Below are 19,620 nucleotides of genomic sequence, written 5' to 3'. Positions count from 1 at the left end.
AACCTCACAAACCCCTGGCCAGTGCCGGAGTGAACAAAGACCACGAGGACGACCCCACGGCGACTGTGACCCCGAGTCCGGCACCCAAGGACTTCCCTCGACACTCCTGAAGAAGCCTGCCGCCTCAGAACCAGGTGCCCCCCCCAACCGCGATCAACAGAGGGTAAGATTTCCAGACACCAAAAGGCACCCCTGCATCCGGCACCCAGCGGCCCCCTGTGCCCAATCCCCGGGTACCTACCTATCCTCCAACTACCCAACTTACCTCTCGAAGTGGTGGTGGCACCTGAAGAATCTTCGTCCCCGAGCTTGCAGCCTTTTTCTAAACCGGAGCTTTCCCATTGAAATCAATTGAGCGCCCGAAGGCTCAAAAGCACCTGCACCCAGCCGCCCGAGTGGCCCTGACAGTGCAACCTCTACACCTATCTACTTCCCCACTTGCCCTGAGTAAGTGACCAGGAGCCCAGCTCCCACAGCCGCGTGACTTGCTAGTCAGCAGCCACCAACCAAGGCCCCCCTATCCCTCATAGGATAACATTGGGCCTAACTCTCTCTGCAACCGGCCGCCCCTGTGCCGCTGAGGGTGAACCAACTGTACCTACCTGACCCTGGGAGACCCCTGAGTCTATGCCCAGAACCTTAACTCTGCCAGTCGAGTACTTACCTTTAAACCGATAACTCAATTTTCTCCATAGGGTAACATTGACTGGTTTTTCCTGAAATTTCTTCAGTGTGGACTTAAAATATTCACCAAAAATCAGCCGAGTAACGAAAACGAAAATATTCACCTGCTCTTAGATGAGCTCCCAGTGCTGGATCTTGGTGCCCAGCACTGACTCTGACAAATACTTACAACTGTACTTACCAGTAACCCAATTTTCTCCTTTAGGAAATCATTGACTGTTATTCTGTGAAATTTCTGCAAACTTTAAATATTCTTTAAAAATCGTATAATTTCTGAAAACGTAATTACTTACCTGTTTTGGATAAAGGTCCCAGTACTGAGTCTAGGCACCCAGTCCTGGATTACAAAAGTAACGAGAACATACTGTACCTGCAACTTGAATTTTCTGCGATAGGGAATCATTGACTGTTTTCTATGAAATATTTTCTGTCAACTTTTAAAATAGCAAAATATTGCCTAAAAATCATCACAGTAATTAAGTCGACTTTTATCACTTGATTCCAAGTACTGACCCAGGACTGAATCTAGGATCCAGTCCTGGAATTCCAAAAGTAATCCTAAAAGTAATCTGTTGCAAATAACTTGAAACTTCCATTGAACTCAATGCATTATTGTGTTCTACAAAAGTCAATTGCACATTGCAAAAGTATCTATATAAAACATCTCATTCCGAGAAAGTATATTTTAATACCTATTGTTGGTTCTAAAATAAAACTAGCATATGTTTTTTTTTCATATAAACCATTGGCCTAGAGTTCAGTTATTGAGTGTGTGAGACCATTTGCTGGCTGAGTGTGTACAACAAATGCTTTACACTGTCCTCTGATACTGCCTTACTGCTCGACCAAGCTACCACTTTAGAGAGTAAGGTTAAATCTAACTTTAGCCTCTGCCAAACCTCTGGGGACTGTGGACTCTGGGCACCCGTGACTTCTGCCCTTCACTCTCATGTCTTGGGGCTCTATAGCAGTTCCGGTCACTTGTCGTTTATGTTTGTAATGCTCTGTTCTTTGTCCTGCCTCTGCCAGCTCACAACCTGAGCTGCCACATTACGGGGTGCCCACTGTTTGTGACTATATTGATCTGGTGAAAGGGCTTCCAGTTGGTGGTCCTGGTAAAGCAAGCTAGCAAAGGGCAAAGTGGATTTCAAGTGTCTCTCATCATGCTCCTGTGATGCATGGATGGTATGGTGCGAGAGGGTCATGAGACCTAGTAGACATGTGGCGAGAGTCGCAGGACACAGGGTCATCGGGGAAAGGAGGGTATACTCCCATAAGGCAGAGTTTCAAGTTAGGATTTCTCACCTGCACTTATAGTCAGTCTTGTCAGTTCTCCTTCGTATGTTTGTATGTATCCATGTATGTAAGTATGTATGTATGTACATGCCTTTGTGTTCTAGGACTTGGGCTGCTCCCCGGCCATAGGAGGGCTGGCAGGTTGCTCATCATGTGATGCTGATATCCTCTGGGTCTGGGGTGACACAGATGTCCTGGGGTTCTGGGAAGACACTGACATCCTCTGGACCAGAGATTATGCCAATGTCCTCTGGTCCTGAGAGGACACTGAGGTCCTTTGGTCCTGAGATGATGCTGATGTCTTCTAGTACTGGAATGATTCTGATGTTCTCTGTTCGTGGGGTGATGATGACATCCTCTGGTCCTAGGATGATGCTGACGTCCTCTGGTCCTAAGCTGATGTTGAATTCCTCTGGTCCTAGGATGATGCTGACGTCCTCTGGTCCTAGCATAAGGCTGATGTCCTCTAGTAGTACTGGAATGATTCTAATGTTCTCTGGTCATGGAATGATGCTGACGTCCTCTGGTTCTAAGATGATGCTGACGTCCTCTGGTCCTAGGATGATGCTGATGTCCTCTGGTCCTAGGATGATGCTGACGTCCTCTGGTCCTAAGCTGATGCTGATGTCCTCTAATACTGGGATGATGCCAATGTTCTCTGGTCGTGGGATGATGTTGATGTTCTCTGGTCCTGAGAGGACACTGATGTCCTTTGGTCCTGAGATGATGCTGAATTCCTCTGGTCCTAGGATGATGCTGACGTCCTCTGGTCCTAGCATAACGCTGATGTCCTCTAGTAGTACTGGAATGATTCTTATGTTCTCTGGTCATGGAATGATGCTGACGTCCTCTGGTTCTAAGATGATGCTGACGTCCTCTGGTCCTAGGATGATGCTGATGTCCTCTGGTCCTAGGATGATGCTGATGTCCTCTGGTCCTAAGCTGATGCTGATGTCCTCTAATACTGGGATGATGCCAATGTTCTCTGGTCGTGGGATGATGTTGATGTTCTCTGGTCCTGAGAGGACACTGATGTCCTTTGGTCCTGAGATGATGCTGATGTCTTCTGATCCTAGGATGATGCTGATTTCCTTTGGACCACAGATGATACTGATGTCCTCTGAACCTGGGATGAAAATGATGCCCTCTGATCCTGAGATGACGTTGATATCCTATTTTCCTGAGATGGCGTTGATGTCCTCCGATCCTGAGATGATGCTGATGTTCTTTGGTCCTGAGATAACGCTGATGTCCTCTGATACTGTAATGATTCTGATGTTCTCTGGTTATGGGATGATACTGTTATCCTTTGGTCCCAGGATGATGCTGAGGCCCCGCGATTATGATGATGTCCACGGGTCCTGTGATAGTGATGATGTTCTTTGGATCACAGATGATGCAAATGCCCTCTAGTCCTGGGGTGACATTGATGTCCTCTGATCTTGCAATGACACCAATGTCCTGCAGCACTAAGAGAATGCTAACGTCCTCTGGTCCGAGGATTACGACGATGCTCTTCCGAACAGAGATGATGCTATGGCCTCTGGTCTTGATATGATGCTGTTGTCTTCCTTCCAGTGGGGTGGGTGAGGAGCGGGGGGGAGGTGAGGAGGGCTTCTGTCCAGCACATAAGAAGTTCAGGCCATGGCATAGGGGAAGAATGTAGTCTAGCGAAGACTCAGCTGGGTGAGGGAATTGGCATCATACAGCTCCACATCCAGAAAGGCCTTTGTCAGGCCATTGGCGTATAGCTCGTAAAAGTACAGGCTGCAGGAGCAGGCCTTACTGAGTTTATGAGAGCTGATCAAAGGACAGAGGAACTTTACGAGGCCAGCTAAACATGTAAAGCTATATTACTACACGCTGAAGCCAAGGGAGCAGGACAGGGGGATCTAGTTATGGGCAGCCACATGGTAGACTCACTGTGGGTACAGAGGGGCATCAACGGTGTCATTTCAGAAGACATGTCCAGAGGGATAAAGGTACGTTGGAGCAGACGAAAGATGTGGGAAGAGACCAACATGGTGCATTGTTTAAACCATGTCCTGTGCGGGGAATGTAACCAGAAACAAGTAGAATCAAGTGGGGAGAAGAGGAGTCAGTACAGATACTCTCATTTAAAGGCTGAACACACAAGAGGCTGCACTTTTACGGGGACGAGGCTCCTAGGCTAGACCTCACCTTAATGGTCTGGTTGCAAGAGCGGAGTCCTCTTGGTGGCCTGGGGGCCTTATGGGGGCGTGCATCAGCTGCACTCCTCCTACCTCACTCCTGTGCTCCATTCCCACAGGTGGCTGTTGATAAATCCATGTGCAGGCTTTAGTTTCACTTCCCAGGGGTCCTTTCCAACACCTATCTGCTTCCACTTTATCAGAGAGGAAGCCCTTTGGGGAGAAGTTGTGCTCTGGGCTTAGAGGTTAAGAAACCAAACATGACAGAGCTTGGAGGTATACATTAAAAACATGCATTGACAAAGCCAATATGTCTCGCCTTTTGCTGCCAATGCAGACTCATTGGCTTTGCTAATGCTATTCAATATAAGCAACAATAAAAAAGGAGAAAAAAAAGTGCAGTGAAATGTAGGTGTGCAAGGAGGGATGGGGAAGCAGTGGTCGAGCTGGGGGAAGACGCAGGAGCAACACAGAGTAAGCGGGTGTCGCGGGTATTTGAGGAGGGAAGCAAGAAAACATATGCACTTCTATGGTGTGCTCAGTACTTAATTTGTAAAGAAAAGCAGTGCCAGGGGCCTCGTCAGGAGGCCACCACAGCTTGTACCACCCATTGCTCCTGCCAGCGTCGCAAATGACAGTATCACACCAGCTACTAGCCCTCACGCTGTTTACAAGTGTGACAGCTCAGATAGGTCGAGGCACCCAAAGCTATAAGAATGGCTTGTGCAGCAGGTATTAGTTGTTTTTAATGTAGATTGAATTACTAAACAACAGTTGTTCTGCTCATCTCTGAATCATAGAAACAGCGCCACCATGTGGCAGCTGCCGTAGGTGCCAGTGTAGGCAATTAAGTGCTGAGTACTGGAAACCACTGGCTTAAATTAATCATGGGTGTGCTGAAAGAAAAAAAGTAGCTCCCTAAATGTGAGCAGTGGAAGGTTACAAGTCATCCAATGAAAAGGTGAATGTAAAGAAGCTATGCTCCAAGAGAGGAACAGACACAAGCTCCTTACTAGCGTGGTATATAAGGAGTGAAGGAGCCTGACCTTTTTCTGTGAAAAACAGATCCCCATTTACTTTTTAAGTGTTTTACAAAACCTCTTCTGAATGAAAAAGCGCACATACTCTTGTAACTTATGGAATTACAAGAGGCTGAAGCTACGGACAGGCCTCAATGTGCAGCTTATAAAGCTTACTCTGAGTACTCTGAGACCTGACGGGGACTTTGGAGCGACTCCACGCTTTAACTGTGAGTTCTCTAAAGGCAGAGCTCTGCTGCGCTACATAAGTACCTCTATACATGCTCTTTATATATGGCTTGCAACATATGCTTCTATCCGAGCTCCTGCCTGCCACTTCTACATGCATCCAGTGTCCAGAAGATGGGCAAGCAATGGAGGCAGCCCAGAGAGTGGCCGAAGATGGATTTGGACCTGCCAGGGGTATGCTTTGAACATGGACCAGAGAGGGAAAGCGTGTGGATATTGACTGGAGTGGTGCAGGGTGTGGATATGAATCGGAGAGCAGCAGACTGTCGACGAGGATCACAGAGGGGCAGGGTCTAGACATGGACCAAAGAGGGCCATTCTGTGGACTGTGACTGCAGAGTGATAGGCCGCAGTTTTGGTCTGGAGAGTGGCAGGGTGTGGACGTGGTCCAGAGTGGGGCAGGGTGTGGACGTGGACATGAGTGGGGAAGGGTGTGGACGTGGACATGAGTGGGGCAGGGTGTGGATGAGGACCAGAGTGGGGCAGGGTGTGGACGTGGACCAGAGTGGGGCAGGGTGTGGACGTGGACCAGAGTGGGGCAGGGTGTGGACGTGGACAAGAGTGGGGCAGGGTGTGGACATGGACCAGAGTGGGGCAGGGTGTGGACGTGGACCAGAGTGGCGCAGGGTGTGGATGTGTAGATGAGTGGGGCAGGGTGTGGACGTGGACATGAGTGGGGCAGGGTGTGGACGTGGACCAGAGTGGGGCAGGGTGTTGACGTGTCCCAGAGAATGGCAATCAGAGTATGAACGGGACCGGAAAAGGAAAGGGTATGGACATAGGCCAGAGAGGGCACTGTGTGGTCTTGGACCAGAGAGGGGTAGGGTGTGGATGTGGACCAGAGTGCGGCAGGGTGTGGACATGGACCAGAGTGGGGCAGGGTGTGGATGAGGACCAGAGTGGGGCAGGGTGTGGACGTGGACATGAGTGGGGCAGGGTGTGGATGAGGAACAGAGTGGGGCAGGGTGTGGATGAGGACCAGAGTGGGGCAGGGTGTGGACGTGGACGAGAGTGGGGCAGGGTGTGGACGTGGACCAGAGTGGGGCAGGGTGTGAACGAGGACCACATTGGGGCAGGGTGTGGACGTAGACAAGAGTGGTGGTAGGGTGTGGACATGGACCAGAGTGGTGGCAGGGTGTGGATGAGGACCAGAGTGGAGCAGGGTGTGGACGAGGACCCAAGTGGGGCAGGGTGTGGATGAGAACCAGAGTGGGGCAGGGTGTGGATGAGGACCAGAGTGGGGAAGGGTGTGGACGTAGACCAGAGTGGGGCAGGGTGTGGATGAGGACCAGAGTGGGGCAGGGTGTGGACGAGGACCAGAGTGGGGCAGGGTGTGGATGAGGACCAGAGTGGGGCAAGGTGTGGACGTAGACCAGAGTGGGGCAGGGTGTGGATGAGGACCAGAGTGGGGCAGGGTGTGGACGAGGACCAGAGTGGGGCACGGTGTGGACGTGGATGTGGACATGAGTGGGGCAGGGTGTGGACGTTGGTATGAGTGGGGCAGGGTGTGGACGTGGACCAGAGTGGGGCAGGGTGTGGACGAGGACCAGAGTGCGGCAGGGTGTGGACGTGGACATGAGTGTGGCAGGGTGTGGACGAGGACCCAAATGGGGCAGGGTGTGGATGAGGACCCAAGTGGGGCAGGGTGTGGATGAGGACCCAAGTGGGGCAGGGTGTGGATGAGGACCAGAGTGGGGCAGGGTGTGAATGAGGACCAGAGTGGGGCAGGGTGTGGTCGAGGATCAGAGTGGGGCAGGGTGTGGACATGGACCAGAGTGGGACAGGGTGTGGACGTAGACCAGAGTGGGGCAGGGTGTGGATGAGGACCAGAGTGGGGCAGGGTGTGGACGAGGACCAGAGTGGGGCACGGTGTGGACGTGGATGTGGACATGAGTGGGGCAGGGTGTGGACGTTGGTATGAGTGGGGCAAGGTGTGGAGGTGGACCAGAGTGGGGCAGGGTGTGGACGAGGACCAGAGTGGGGCAGGGTGTGGACGTGGACGTGGACATGAGCGGGGCAGGGTGTGGACGCGGACCAGAGTGGGGCAGGGTGTGGATGAGGACCAGAGTGGGGCAGGCTGTGGACGTGGACTGGATAGGGGCAGGGTGTGGACATGGACCAGAGTGGGGCAGGGTGTGGACGAGGACCAGAGTGCGGCAGGGTGTGGACGAGGACCAGAGTGGGGCAGGGTGTGGACGTGGACATGAGCGGGGCAGGGTGTGGACGTGGACATGAGTGGGGCAGAGTGTGGATGAGGACCAGAGTGGGGCAGGGTGTGGACGTGGACTGGAGAGGGGCAGGGTGTGGACGTGGACCAGAGTGGGGCAGGGTGTGGACGTGGACTGGAGAGGGACAGAGTGCCAATGTGAACCAGAGAAGGCTTTTGCTTGTTGGGACCCCTTCACAAAGGGGAGTGAAAAAAACATGTTTGGAGCAAATTTCCAACATTTAAAAGAAGGGTTAACATTAAATCCCTGGAGCTCTCAAGGAAAAGAACAATGCTCATAGTTTTTCATGAATATTCGTGGAGGAACCCTTTCCCGAACACCCCAAGTAATATCAGTGTGTCCCTCCCCACACATACTGCTGGCCCTGAAGACATTCGCAAGTATCTTGAGCAACCGCCTGAACTTCCATCAGCCCAGCAGACACCTCCGCTCTGCGTCCCTTCCTCTAACCCTTACCCCCCCACCCCCGCATTGGACGTAGCAGATGTGGGGGTGGCTCCTTCTCCTACCTTGCAACGAAGACATGGGGCGAGCTACCTTTTCATCTACGGACCTCCCCATCTCTTCCAGTTTTCCGAAAGTCCCTGAAGACCTGGCTATTCGACTGGACCCTGCCAGCGCAAGGATACTCTCACGGACGGCAAGAAGCGCTCTACAAATCTACTGATTGATCACCACGGAGGGAACCACCTCAAAATGTTTCTTGAATGACCACGTGCACATCTCCATTTGTAGCTAGAACCTTCTAGACACGCCTACAAGCCCATCAGAATTTCCATATTTGCAAATTCCTTTGGCAACGGTAAAGGTCCGCCAGTCCTGATTCTTTGATTGTGGGTTGGGAGGTCGCCCTCCCATATGGATAAGCTGATTGTGAGTGTGAAAGTGAAAGTGAAAGTGCCTTCGTGAACTGGGCCCTGTGTTTCCATCAAGAAGTGTTATGTTCGGTTGCACGAGCAGCCTGAAAGAAACTGTGATACAATAATATATGTATCTTTTTTTAATTATCTCAGTGGGCATTTCCCCCTTGTGTTTAAGAAAATGTCATATGGGGTGATTAATTTTAATTCAATGTACCAATTGACTCAATGCCCACATTAACAGTGAGTTCCTGTCGTGTGCTTTCAGTTAATGAGCAGTGCATTCTGGGAGTTATAGTCCTGGTTCGCTTCAGGCTTTAAATGACAGTGTTTGAAAGAAGAAACAAGCATTTACAATGCAATAGGTCTCACAATTGCGAGATTTTGAGCTATTGGCATTGTAAATGGCAATGCCATGTATGTATGTGTTTAAAAAACTAGCAATAATAAAAGGCATTGTCATTTACAATACCAATAGGTGAAAGTTTCGAAAATGCGAGACCTATTGCTTTGCAAATGCTTGTTCCTTTAAGGCCATAGCACGAGTATATGCTGCAGAGGGGCCTCTGTACTTTCATTGTCACTGTTAATTCTCATTGCCAAAGTTTGTTCATTTTAAACGACTACTTTGAGAACAGTCTTTAAATAAAAAAATGCTTCTGAGAAATGCCAGCGGGTAATAATTTGAGTCTTATTTTTATTTATTGTATTTTGTTCTGCAGCAGAAATCCTTTTCCTCATAGTGCTTTATTTGACATCCCTTCATCGTTGCCTGGAAGGCAGGGGGGGCAGAGTAGGCCAGGGGCTCAGGTCCTCCCTGTAGGGGCAGCATGGCATCTTACCTGCCTGCTTTCTCCAGGATTTCCTCTTGTGGGGATCCTGTCCTCTCCAGGGCAGGGCAGTGTTATTTTTAGACGGTGCTAAGAGTATAATCTTTTAACTCGCTCGTCTGATTATTGAAGATCTGCTCATTTTCAACTGATCCTCAAAGCATATTGAATCCCACCGAAAGCCCGAACGCCCTTCCAAACTCTTCATAAGGAAATATTCACTTTGCTAACATATGTGTATGTTTTTATAATTTAAGTTTATAGATTGTTGAATATCTCTTTTGACTCGATAGAAGGGAGACCATGTTTATCAGCAGACTTAACAAATACGGATCTATATGGTTACCTCCTGCACCTTCGTATGTGACAGTATGTTTGCGAAGACACACAGAACCACAGTTACATGGAATTCATATGAATATGCACATGTTTGCTAAAGGGCCAGAATCAGAACACAGGGGGGGGGGGGTGAGGGGGTCGGTGCGGGGAGGCGGAGTGAAAGGGGCTATCCGGTGAATGCTGTCACAATAGGCCTCAAAACTCAAGTCGAAATCGCGAATAACTCTAGGGACTGATTATTAATGATCATCGGGGTCAATAGCTGTTTTCCTCTACATTGGAACGCTGCTCTAATGGGAAACATTGCCAGGGGCAGTGGTCTGAAGTGGGAGTGGCGCTGTCGGTAGGTGTTTGCAATCGAAGTATATAAAAAGCTCGCACACATTTCTCTGACAGACAAGCAGAAAGCCAAAGAGGAGCAAATGCTCATGTTTCCTAAACTATAAGAATGCTGGGGTGAGTAAACGAGGGAGTTGTTTCCTTGCGGCCCAAACTCCCGCTCTGGGCATCAGGGCGCGGCTGGAAGATGCTGACAGTATAATGAGCCCAGTTGCTCATTTCTGATCTTGAGCCAGGTGGACTACGGTGGCCTCAGCCGTCTACCTCACTTTTGACCCCATAAGGTTCTCAATTTTGCCATGGCAGTCTGGGTTAGATACAAACCCATTTTGTGTTCGCACATTATCTGATTCCCCAAATCACAGGGTTTTGCCACGTATTAAAACAATTTTCCGATCATATATCTTGCGATTGGATAAAGACTTTCCGGCTTACACAACGGGTTGAATCACTCACTATGATTTGCAAGTAGGAGAGGGTGTGAAAGGGGTGTGCCCTCCTATCTGTGATTCGTAATAAGATGTATCAATGGTTTGTAAGAGCACATGACGGCATCAACCACTGAAATGTTAATAAATCCTCAAAGGTGATGGTTACAGATCTGTAAAGGGGAAGCTGTCACTTCGGGCAGCGTCCCCTTCGGCAATTGATATGGGCAGCCTCAGGGGGGAGCGGGCAGTCCTCAGAGGAATGTCTTCTCAAATAGACGTTTACCAAGGCTGATGAAAGAGAACGCGTTTTCTCTACATGATGGCTCCTTCATCTGGCATGAACTATGAAACCATGTGCCGGATCATCAAATGGCCTTCATAGCCCCTCGTCTTTGTCCACAATTGAACTCTCTACAAACTCCTCATCCTCATCTCCAAAGACATCGATAACCTGCTCCTTTTCCTCTTTAACCCTTCTCTCCCTACACGTTGAAACATCCCTCTGTTTACCAACCCAGCGCTGCCGCACCACCTTTCTCAAGCAGAGCTCCCTCGGCCCTCTTTTAGATGCGAAAGACCTCATGACAAGGGCTTCCAAAGGCAATGTACGCCTTGTTCCACCATGCCGTGCATGCACCTCTGCTGGTGCCCTACAAATACGTGACTGCAGTAAAACAGCGCACTGTGGAAATATGATAACGTCTGTAAATATATTTATGGCAGTGGTATGGTTCTACACTGGCCCTCTGAATTAGCCTCGGCATCCCGCACAGTCTGCATGCATTTATCGACATGTCCTGATGACCACAGAATGATCCTATGCATAGTGTCATAACATTGTGAGATCATATATTAATTAACAGGAAGGTATTCAGTAAATATTCTATCATTGTATTTGTTCCAACCTCAACCAATAAATGCAGCACGCAGACTCCGCCTTGAAGCTGCACTAACAAGGACCGAAGGTAAAAAGGTGATGCTCCACGGGATTGACAAAGAAACGCTGGACAGCCTAAAACAAATGAAGGCAGTAAATGGAAAGCACCCACCTGTGACTTACAAACCACAAAGCCAATGGTAATAATCGGTTGAATGCATTCCCAGGGAAGCTTTCCGTATGCCCCCAAGATGTCTTCAGCAAACCAGACTGCTGTGCCGCCTGGCAGGCCTAACAAGGGATGGAGGAGTAATGATTACTTCCTGTAGCTCCCAGCCTTTACTCCTCCCTTAGTCCATTGCAAGCAACTAAAAGGCTGTAGAGCTTGTGTGAAGGTAAGGGTAGAAACTCCTGCACGCTGGAGGCAGGTGCGGATGGGGTACAACCCTTGCTGGTGAGGTGCGGGTGTGGTGCAACTGTAACTCCTCCATGTGATTATGTGTTTTTACGTATTTTACAACCTTTCTCATGTTTTCTCCATTCTTGAAAATGACAGAAGTTAAAATGAAAGCAATAGTTATGTTACTGAGGTTCCCTGCCAGCCAGATCACCGGGGGAAGGACAGAGGGGGATGTGACACCCGGGGAGATGGGAACGTTCCTCCACGTTCGGCAGCTTTATAATTGTGAACATGTTGATTGTGAACCGGCATGCATTACCACCCGCCCTTCATTATACAGTGAAGAAAAGTAGCATATAGCAAAAGGAAAAGACATGCTAGAAGCCATTATATTCTAAAATGAGAGACAAAAATAACAAAAAAAAATATTATATTTTTGACGTGCCTAATAAATGATGTGTTGGCACCTCCCTTGCACCCCGACGCGGATTAACAACAGATGTAATACACTAATATCTATTTGTTCACTAATCTGAAACAACTGCGTGGCTCCGTGTAGACAGGAATTCCAAGGATAAAGTGAAACGAGTCGGTGTTATTGGCACAGCAAAGAAGCTAAATGAAGCGCGCTGTGGGAGCGTGTGAAAGTTAGCATCCCTAGAGAGGAGACGCCATGCGCGTGCACATTGCCTGTCCGTGCGCGCACCTGGTTTGTCTCCCTTCGCGCACCAAACCGACAACAATAGTCTCGCCAAGGCGAAGAAGCGCGCTTGCGCTGCGTTTGCTAGGCGAGACCTAAAAAGCATGAGCCTGTAATGATTTGTCTCTGGTCACATGGAGCCATCTGGTAACCTCAGCTTTCCACAGCCTGACCCTCGAGACTTACTGCAACCGCAGCACGCGATTACCCCAAGATCACACAATGCGCTTCCAGCCTCCCCCGGCAAGCACCGAGTCCCACCCAACGCCTCAGGCTCAGTGCTGCAGAACAGCAGAGAGTCGGCCACCTTCACAAGTGTGTTCATTCTCTCGGCACCGGTGTCCCTGGACGGGCTGGGCAGGGAGCGCCCAGAGCTATGTCGGAGTGAGGGCAGGGCCTGAGAAACACCACATTTCCGAGAGGCCCAAGCGATGGCTCATTGTATGAGCGTCATTGGAATAATACATTGTGGGTCACAGCGCTTGCCACGTGCATGCAGAGGGCGTGAGAACCAGGCCAGATGAATGCTTAAAATTCCCTCTGTAATGAATGGAGTACTGTCATGTACCTGCAGATTTCCGACCGTATATCAGACTGGGGACAGGTCGGATGGGGAGAGGATGTGGTCCGGCGGCTTAAACTGCCGACTTTGGGGCAGGAAACCAGAGTTAGAGCCTCGAGGTCGCGTCCACAGCCTGTGATTCTGGGCAAATCACTTAGTCTCCCCGTGCCTGAATATGTAATGTAATACGGTGCTCATGTAAAGCGCTCCAATACCTTCGGGGCGAGTTCGCGCTATATAAAAGATGCAAATAATAAAAAAAAAAAACTATTCTGACGTCAGCGGGTGCACGTAATGACATCTCAAGCCCCACTGCAGAGTCCTCTCTTGTTTGAGAGTTTGTGGCTCTTTGGGGAGGAGGGTTGACCATGTTAGCTCCTGGCATTGCAATCAGTGGTTAATGTGTACCTGTGGTTATGGGCAGGCGGCGGCCCCCAAATGTTTACACTCTGCAGCACAGGTAAGTGTCGCAGAACCCGTTCTGTGTGTAGTTTTCCATCACAGATATTTATGTTGCGCTGCAGCGGCACCTGGTGGCCGATTTGTAGAATGTTACATTGTTGGAAAAACATCAGAGTACGTTTCCTACGGAACATCACCACCTAGAAAGGGACCCACAAAGGTACTGAAAACAGGGTCGGCTTTAGTACTGGTGGCGCCCTGTGCGACAATGTTTGTTGGCGCCCCCTGCTCACTCCCCAATGACCATCTCGCCACGGATGCCCTCACTACCACCACTTGACAATGTCCCCCAAGCCTCAATAACCACGGTCTCTTAGAGTGATTTAGTTTTATACCAGTTTACGGTGTCAGAACACTTTACATCACACATATGTTACACAGAGACAATAATACATGTGTGTGTAACTCAGTGTATAGGAAATGTTACATAAGACAGGGGCCTACAAGGTGTAGGAGTCACACATCATCCATACTGGTAAGTAAGTAAGTAAGTAAGGGCTTATTAAGCGCACAAATGCTGAGGCGTCTTGAGAAGTCAGGAGGGGTTTGATCCCTGTTGAGGAGGGAAACGCCAGGTTTTAACCCGGCTCCTAAACTGGAGTCTGGACGATAAAAGCTTAAAATTCAGTGGAAGTTCATTCAAGAGCTTGGATGTCAAGAAAGAGAGACATCTGCCTCCCCATCTGGTCTCCTTAACTCTAGGGACATGGACCAGGGCTTTATTGGCAGATCTTAGCATCCTACGGGGGGCATGCCATTGGAATAATTTATGGTAATCGTTGGGCCTCCACCCATAAAGGGCTTTATGAACCAGGAACTGCGCCTTAAACTCAGTTTGCTGCTTTTAACTGGAAGCCAGTGCAGATCTCTGATGGCGCTGAAAATGTGACTATATTTTGGAATGTTTCGCAGGGTACGTGCAGCCGCATTCTGTAGGGATTGAAGTTTCGACAGCTGGTGTTTGTCAACGCCTAGGTACAAGGCGTTACAATAGTCTAAACGGGAGAGAATAAGAGCCCCTGGTAGGCAGTATAGTTGAAAAGTCCTTGGTCTGGAAAAGCACAAATACAGAATTTAAAATGTACCACCATTGTTAGGGGTTTCTTTAATAAGAATTTATTTGTACCCAAATGAACCCTTTTTGCACTATTAGGATAAGAAAAGACTGGAAAAAACATATAGCTGTAATATATTCCTCTCAGTTTGCACGCAGCTCTTTGACAACAGTTAATAGCTCACTGCTCTATATTAGGAATTTAACTTTAAACTAAAAGTAATGAAAGGATCGCTCTGGAAAAAAGCAATAACTCATTGACCTATTTATAGTGTATGCACTTTGCGATCTGAATGGGACACGTTCTTTGCAGCAGGTATATTAACCTTCTGCGCTATGATGAGTCAAAACCTCCACTACCTGACAAAGCTCCGGTCTCTCTCCACGGAGAACATTAATTATTGCCGTAATGGAGTTATCGTGACATTTTTATTGATGCTTTAAAATTGCTGGGGCAAGGAACGTGGCATCTGGTGCTTTTAAAACAATAAACATGGTGCCCCCACCCCAAGTCAGCGCCCTGTGCGGTGGCACCGATTGCACGGCCCTAGAGCTGGCCCTGTTTGAAAAGAAAACAAGTTACTTACCTGTAACTTTAGTTATCCAGTATTGGTATCTTTCATAGATTCACATGCTTAGAATCCTCCCCGTCGACGAAGTGGGAGTCTCGCGGTACAATAAAATATATACATAATAGTCATACAAATAAAAAAAAAAAACATTATTCAATAGGCTACTATGGACAGTAAAGTCACTACAGTAGCCTATCTTAGTCCTTTTGTAAAAAGAACCAAATTTGGAACACAGCCAATCAGGATGCAGCCCCCTCTTAGAACCCTCCACAGATAGGCAAACCCTCAGCTTTTCGTAGCACAAGTGACAATAATATGTACAGGTAATAAGGTAAGCCTCTCCGGGGAGGAGGGTGGGTCGCATGTGAATCTATGAAAGATACCAATACTGGATAATTAAAGTTACAGGTAAGTAACTCGTTTTCTTATCCAGTATTGGGGTATCTTTCATAGATTCACATGCTTAGAATCAGAATAGTTAGCAGTAAAAAATCCTTAGTTGTATAGTGGATGGTGGGTATCATAAGAAAAACAATAGATACCTCGTAATACCAATACAGCAATGCAAATATAACATTCTAACCCAAATAAGGGGAAGCATTATAACACATGCATACATATATATAAATGTATATAAATATATACGAAGCATAGTATGAAAGCAGAATAAACAATACACCATGTATATGTGAACATGTAATGATATAATCACCTCCTTACAGAGGCTTACCTTATTTAAAAAGGTTTCGCAACACTGCTTGACCCACAGCTGATACAGCCTTTGTCGCCAGATCCAGACAGTAATGCCGTGTAAAAGTGTGCACCGTTTTCCAGGTCGCAGCATGGCAAATCTTCTCTATAGGCACTCCGGCATAAAGAGCAGTAGATGAGGACACTGCCCTTGTGGAATGAGCCTTGGGTTTCGCAGATAAAGGATGTCCAGCTTTATTATGGCAGAATTGGATAGTAGATGCAATCCACCTTGCAATAGTGGATTTCGTAACTGCTGTTCCTGGCTTTTGAGCACCATAAGAAATAAACAATTGATCCGACTTTCTGATGGACACAGTACGTGAAATATAACATTTTAGACATCTTTTAACATCCAAGGTATGCAAAGTCTTTTCAGCAGAGGAAGACGGATGGGGAAAGAAAGAACGCAGTATAACAGGCTCGTTAAGATGGAATGTAGAGGGAACCTTCGGAATAAACCTTGGATTAGTTCTGAGGAGGACATAATCGTTGGTGAATTTCAAATAAGGTTGTTTGATAGTGAAGGCCTGGATTTCACTGACTCTCCGAGCAGAGGTGAGTGCCACTAAAAGTGCCGTTTTCCAATAGAGGTATTTGAGGTCAGCCTTGTGAACAGGCTCAAATGGATGCTTCATGAGTTGTTGTTGTAACACCAGATTAAGCCTCCATTCTGGAGGAGGGGCTTTGATGGGTGGAAAGGTTCTGAACAGCCCTTTTAGAAATTGTTTGATCAAGTGATTAGAGCAAAGGGATGCAGCTCCTGTAGGTCGAGATGGCCGCTAAATGTAACTTGACAGAAGTAAACATAAGACCAGACTTAGATAACGAAAAGAGATAAGGCAGAACTTTATCTGGAGAACATTGTACAGGATGTATATCCCTGTCAGCGCACCAGGCATAGAATCATTTCCATTTCAAAGCATAAATCTTTAAGGTAGAAGGAGCTCTCGCCCTAGCATGAATATCTTTACAATCCTGAGGTAGATCTATCTCCTTGAATTCTGTGAATCCAGAAACCATGCATGAAGATGCAATTGCACTGGACGAGGATGAAGAATCTGGCCCTTGCTCATTGATAACAGGGTCGGAACTGCAGGAAGGTGGTATGGTCTGTGTTTGGACAGTAGGAGAAGCTCTGTAAACCAATGCTGATGCGGCCACCACGGAGCAATGAGAATCATGCAACATGGTTCCATCTGGAGCTTGCGTAAAAGTCTTGGGATCAACGGGAAGGAGGGAAATGCGTAAGCAAAGATCCCTGTCCATCTCATCATGAAGGCGTTCCCCCACAAGCCCTTCTCCGGTTCCCAACTGGCAAAGAATGGGCACTTCCGATTGTTCTTGGAGGCAAAGAGATCCAGATTTGGTTTGCCCCACATACGAAATATGTGTTCCACGACTGATTGATCCAACTCCCATTCGTGACAGGACTTCGAGGTCCTGCTCAGAGTGTCCGCTAAAGTGTTGTGAATCCCCGGCAAATGCTCCACCTTGATCGTGATATTGTCAGACAGCACCATTCCCAAATGCTTTGAGCTTCTTGAGACAGAATGTGTGACCGGGTACCTCCTTGCTTGTTTAAGTAGTGCATGCAAGTGGTGTTGTCGGTTCTGATAAGAACTGTTGACCCTTGTATCCTTGGGAGAAAGGACTGCAATGCCAGGAAAATGGCTCCAAGCTCCAAGAAATTGATATGCATCTTCACCATAGCAGCGGACCACCTTCCTCTTATGCAAATATCTTGAAGGTGTGCACCCCACCCTTCTAGGGAGGCATCTGTAGTGAGGATGAACTCCGGCACGGAAGGAAGAAAAGTGAGCCCGATTGAGACATTCTTGGAGCGCAGCCACCAGAACAGCGCTTCTCGCATAACTGGAGTTATTTCCACTAGGTTGTCGAACGACCCTGGGATCTACAGCGACTGACGGTCTAGTTCCTCTTGGATCGGCCGCATCCTTAGGCGGGTGTGAGGTACCAACAGAATTACTGAGGATAGTATTCCCAGGAATGATTTGATGATTCTCACAGAAGCGAACGTTCTTCGTTGGAGTTCTGATGCCAGAGAAATCAGACATGATTGCCTTTCTTTGGACAAGAATGCCTTGTCCAGGATAGTATCCAACACTGACCCTAGAAATTAAATTCTTTGAGAAGGACACAGAACTGATTTTTGAATGTTCTGGGACAGTCCCAGGGATTGCAATAGTTGAAGGCATGTGGACGTTGCTCGAGAAGCCTTTATTAGCCAATCGTCCAGATAAGGGAATAATTGAATGCCTTGAAGTCTGAGGTGAGCCGCCACCGGGGCCACGAATTTTGTAAAGACTCTCAGGGCTGATCATAGGCCGAAGGGGAGGACTTTGAATTGGAAATGGGAACCTGCCACAGTGAAACGAAGGAATTTCCGATGTTTGGGGTGAATGGGGATGTGGAAGTATGCATCCTGGAGATCCAACGTTGTCATGAAATCTGCATGGTCCAGAAGCTGAAGGATTTCTTGAAGCGTGACAATGCAAAAGGATTTCTTCTGAAGATATTTGTTCGGCTTTCTTAAATCCAGGATAAGTCTCCATTCCCCTGACTTTTTCTTTATTAGAAAAAAGCGGGAATAAAACCCTTTCCCCACCTGAGAGCGAGGCACTCTTTCTATCGCTCCTTTTGAGAGCATGGTTTTTGCTTCCTTCCTGAGAAGAGCAAGATGTGGAGGATGTTTCTTTAAAGGTGGATGAGGAGGGGGGGCTACTGACAAATTCCAGGGTATGCCCAAATTTGAGAATATCCAAGCCCCACTTGTCTGTGGTTAATCTTTTCCAATTGTTGAGATGTCAGGATACATTTGGAATCCTGTAAATAAGGTGTGGCAGAGCTGCTGCAGGTGAAAAGAAGTTGTCACTGCTTTCTAGCAGAATCCCTGCCTTGAGGCTGACGTCTTCTATTCTGCTGTCTATAAGCGGCAGCTGGAGGGCTCCTGTAGGACTGCTGCTGTTGCTGCTGTTGACAATTATATCTTCCCTGATTATGTGCCCCTAGCTCCCCGAAAAGGAGTCTTCCGATATTGTAAGGTGCCAAGGGTCTGGCAGTGTCAGTATCTTTTTTGATGTCTTGCAAAGCCTCATCTATATGTTTCCCGAATAACATATCACCATCAAATGGCATGTCCAAAATCTTCGTTCGGACCTCAGGGCGAAAGGTGGTAGATTTCAACCATCCCTGACGTCTAAGGACTGCTGCTCCGGCAAGTTGACGAAAGCCCAAGGAGGCTAGGTCCATAGACATATCAATAATTTCTGATGCAGCCCTTTCTCCTTCAAGAAGAATTTTCTTTGCCTCCTGCTTCTTGTCATCAGGTAGGTAATCGAGGTATGGAGAAATGTCCGAGCATAGCTGGCGGTCATATCTCCCTAGAATCACCAAAGAGTTTGTAGCACGAACTGAAGCACCCGCCATGGTGGTGAAACGCTTACCAATGTTATCAAGGCACCGCCCATCCTTATCCTGCGGTGCTGTCACAGGAATGGTTGGATTTTGAGACTTACACTGAGCCGCCTGTTAAATAACAGAATCTGGTCTAGGATGTCCGGACAGGCAAGCAGGAGCATTATCCGGTGCTTTGTACTTTTTGACGATTCTAAGGAAAATTGCAGGCACTGAAAATGGATTTTCATTATTTTAGTTCCTTCTTCCCAGATACGATCGATTATAGGGATAGAACGTACGGACTTTCTACTCTGGTCCTTAAAATCGTAAAGGAAACAATCTGTTTGCTTCACAGATACAGGAAGATGAAACCGGGT

At 48.0% G+C, this 19,620-nt stretch overlaps 1 protein-coding gene across 7 annotated transcripts in view; it reads right to left on the bottom strand.

Moving 5' to 3' along the window:
• The window catches only part of DLG3 (discs large MAGUK scaffold protein 3), a 1,834,707-nt gene that overhangs the window by 734,938 nt on the left and 1,080,149 nt on the right, over window positions 1–19,620 (bottom strand). The window lies entirely within an intron of this gene.

Source organism: Triturus cristatus, chromosome 5_2, assembly GCF_964204655.1.
Source record: "Triturus cristatus chromosome 5_2, aTriCri1.1, whole genome shotgun sequence".
In the NCBI taxonomy this organism is placed as follows: Eukaryota; Metazoa; Chordata; class Amphibia; order Caudata; family Salamandridae; genus Triturus; species Triturus cristatus.
The sequence above is the reverse complement of the archived record's forward strand: the minus strand, read 5'-3'. Positions and strand labels throughout refer to the sequence as shown.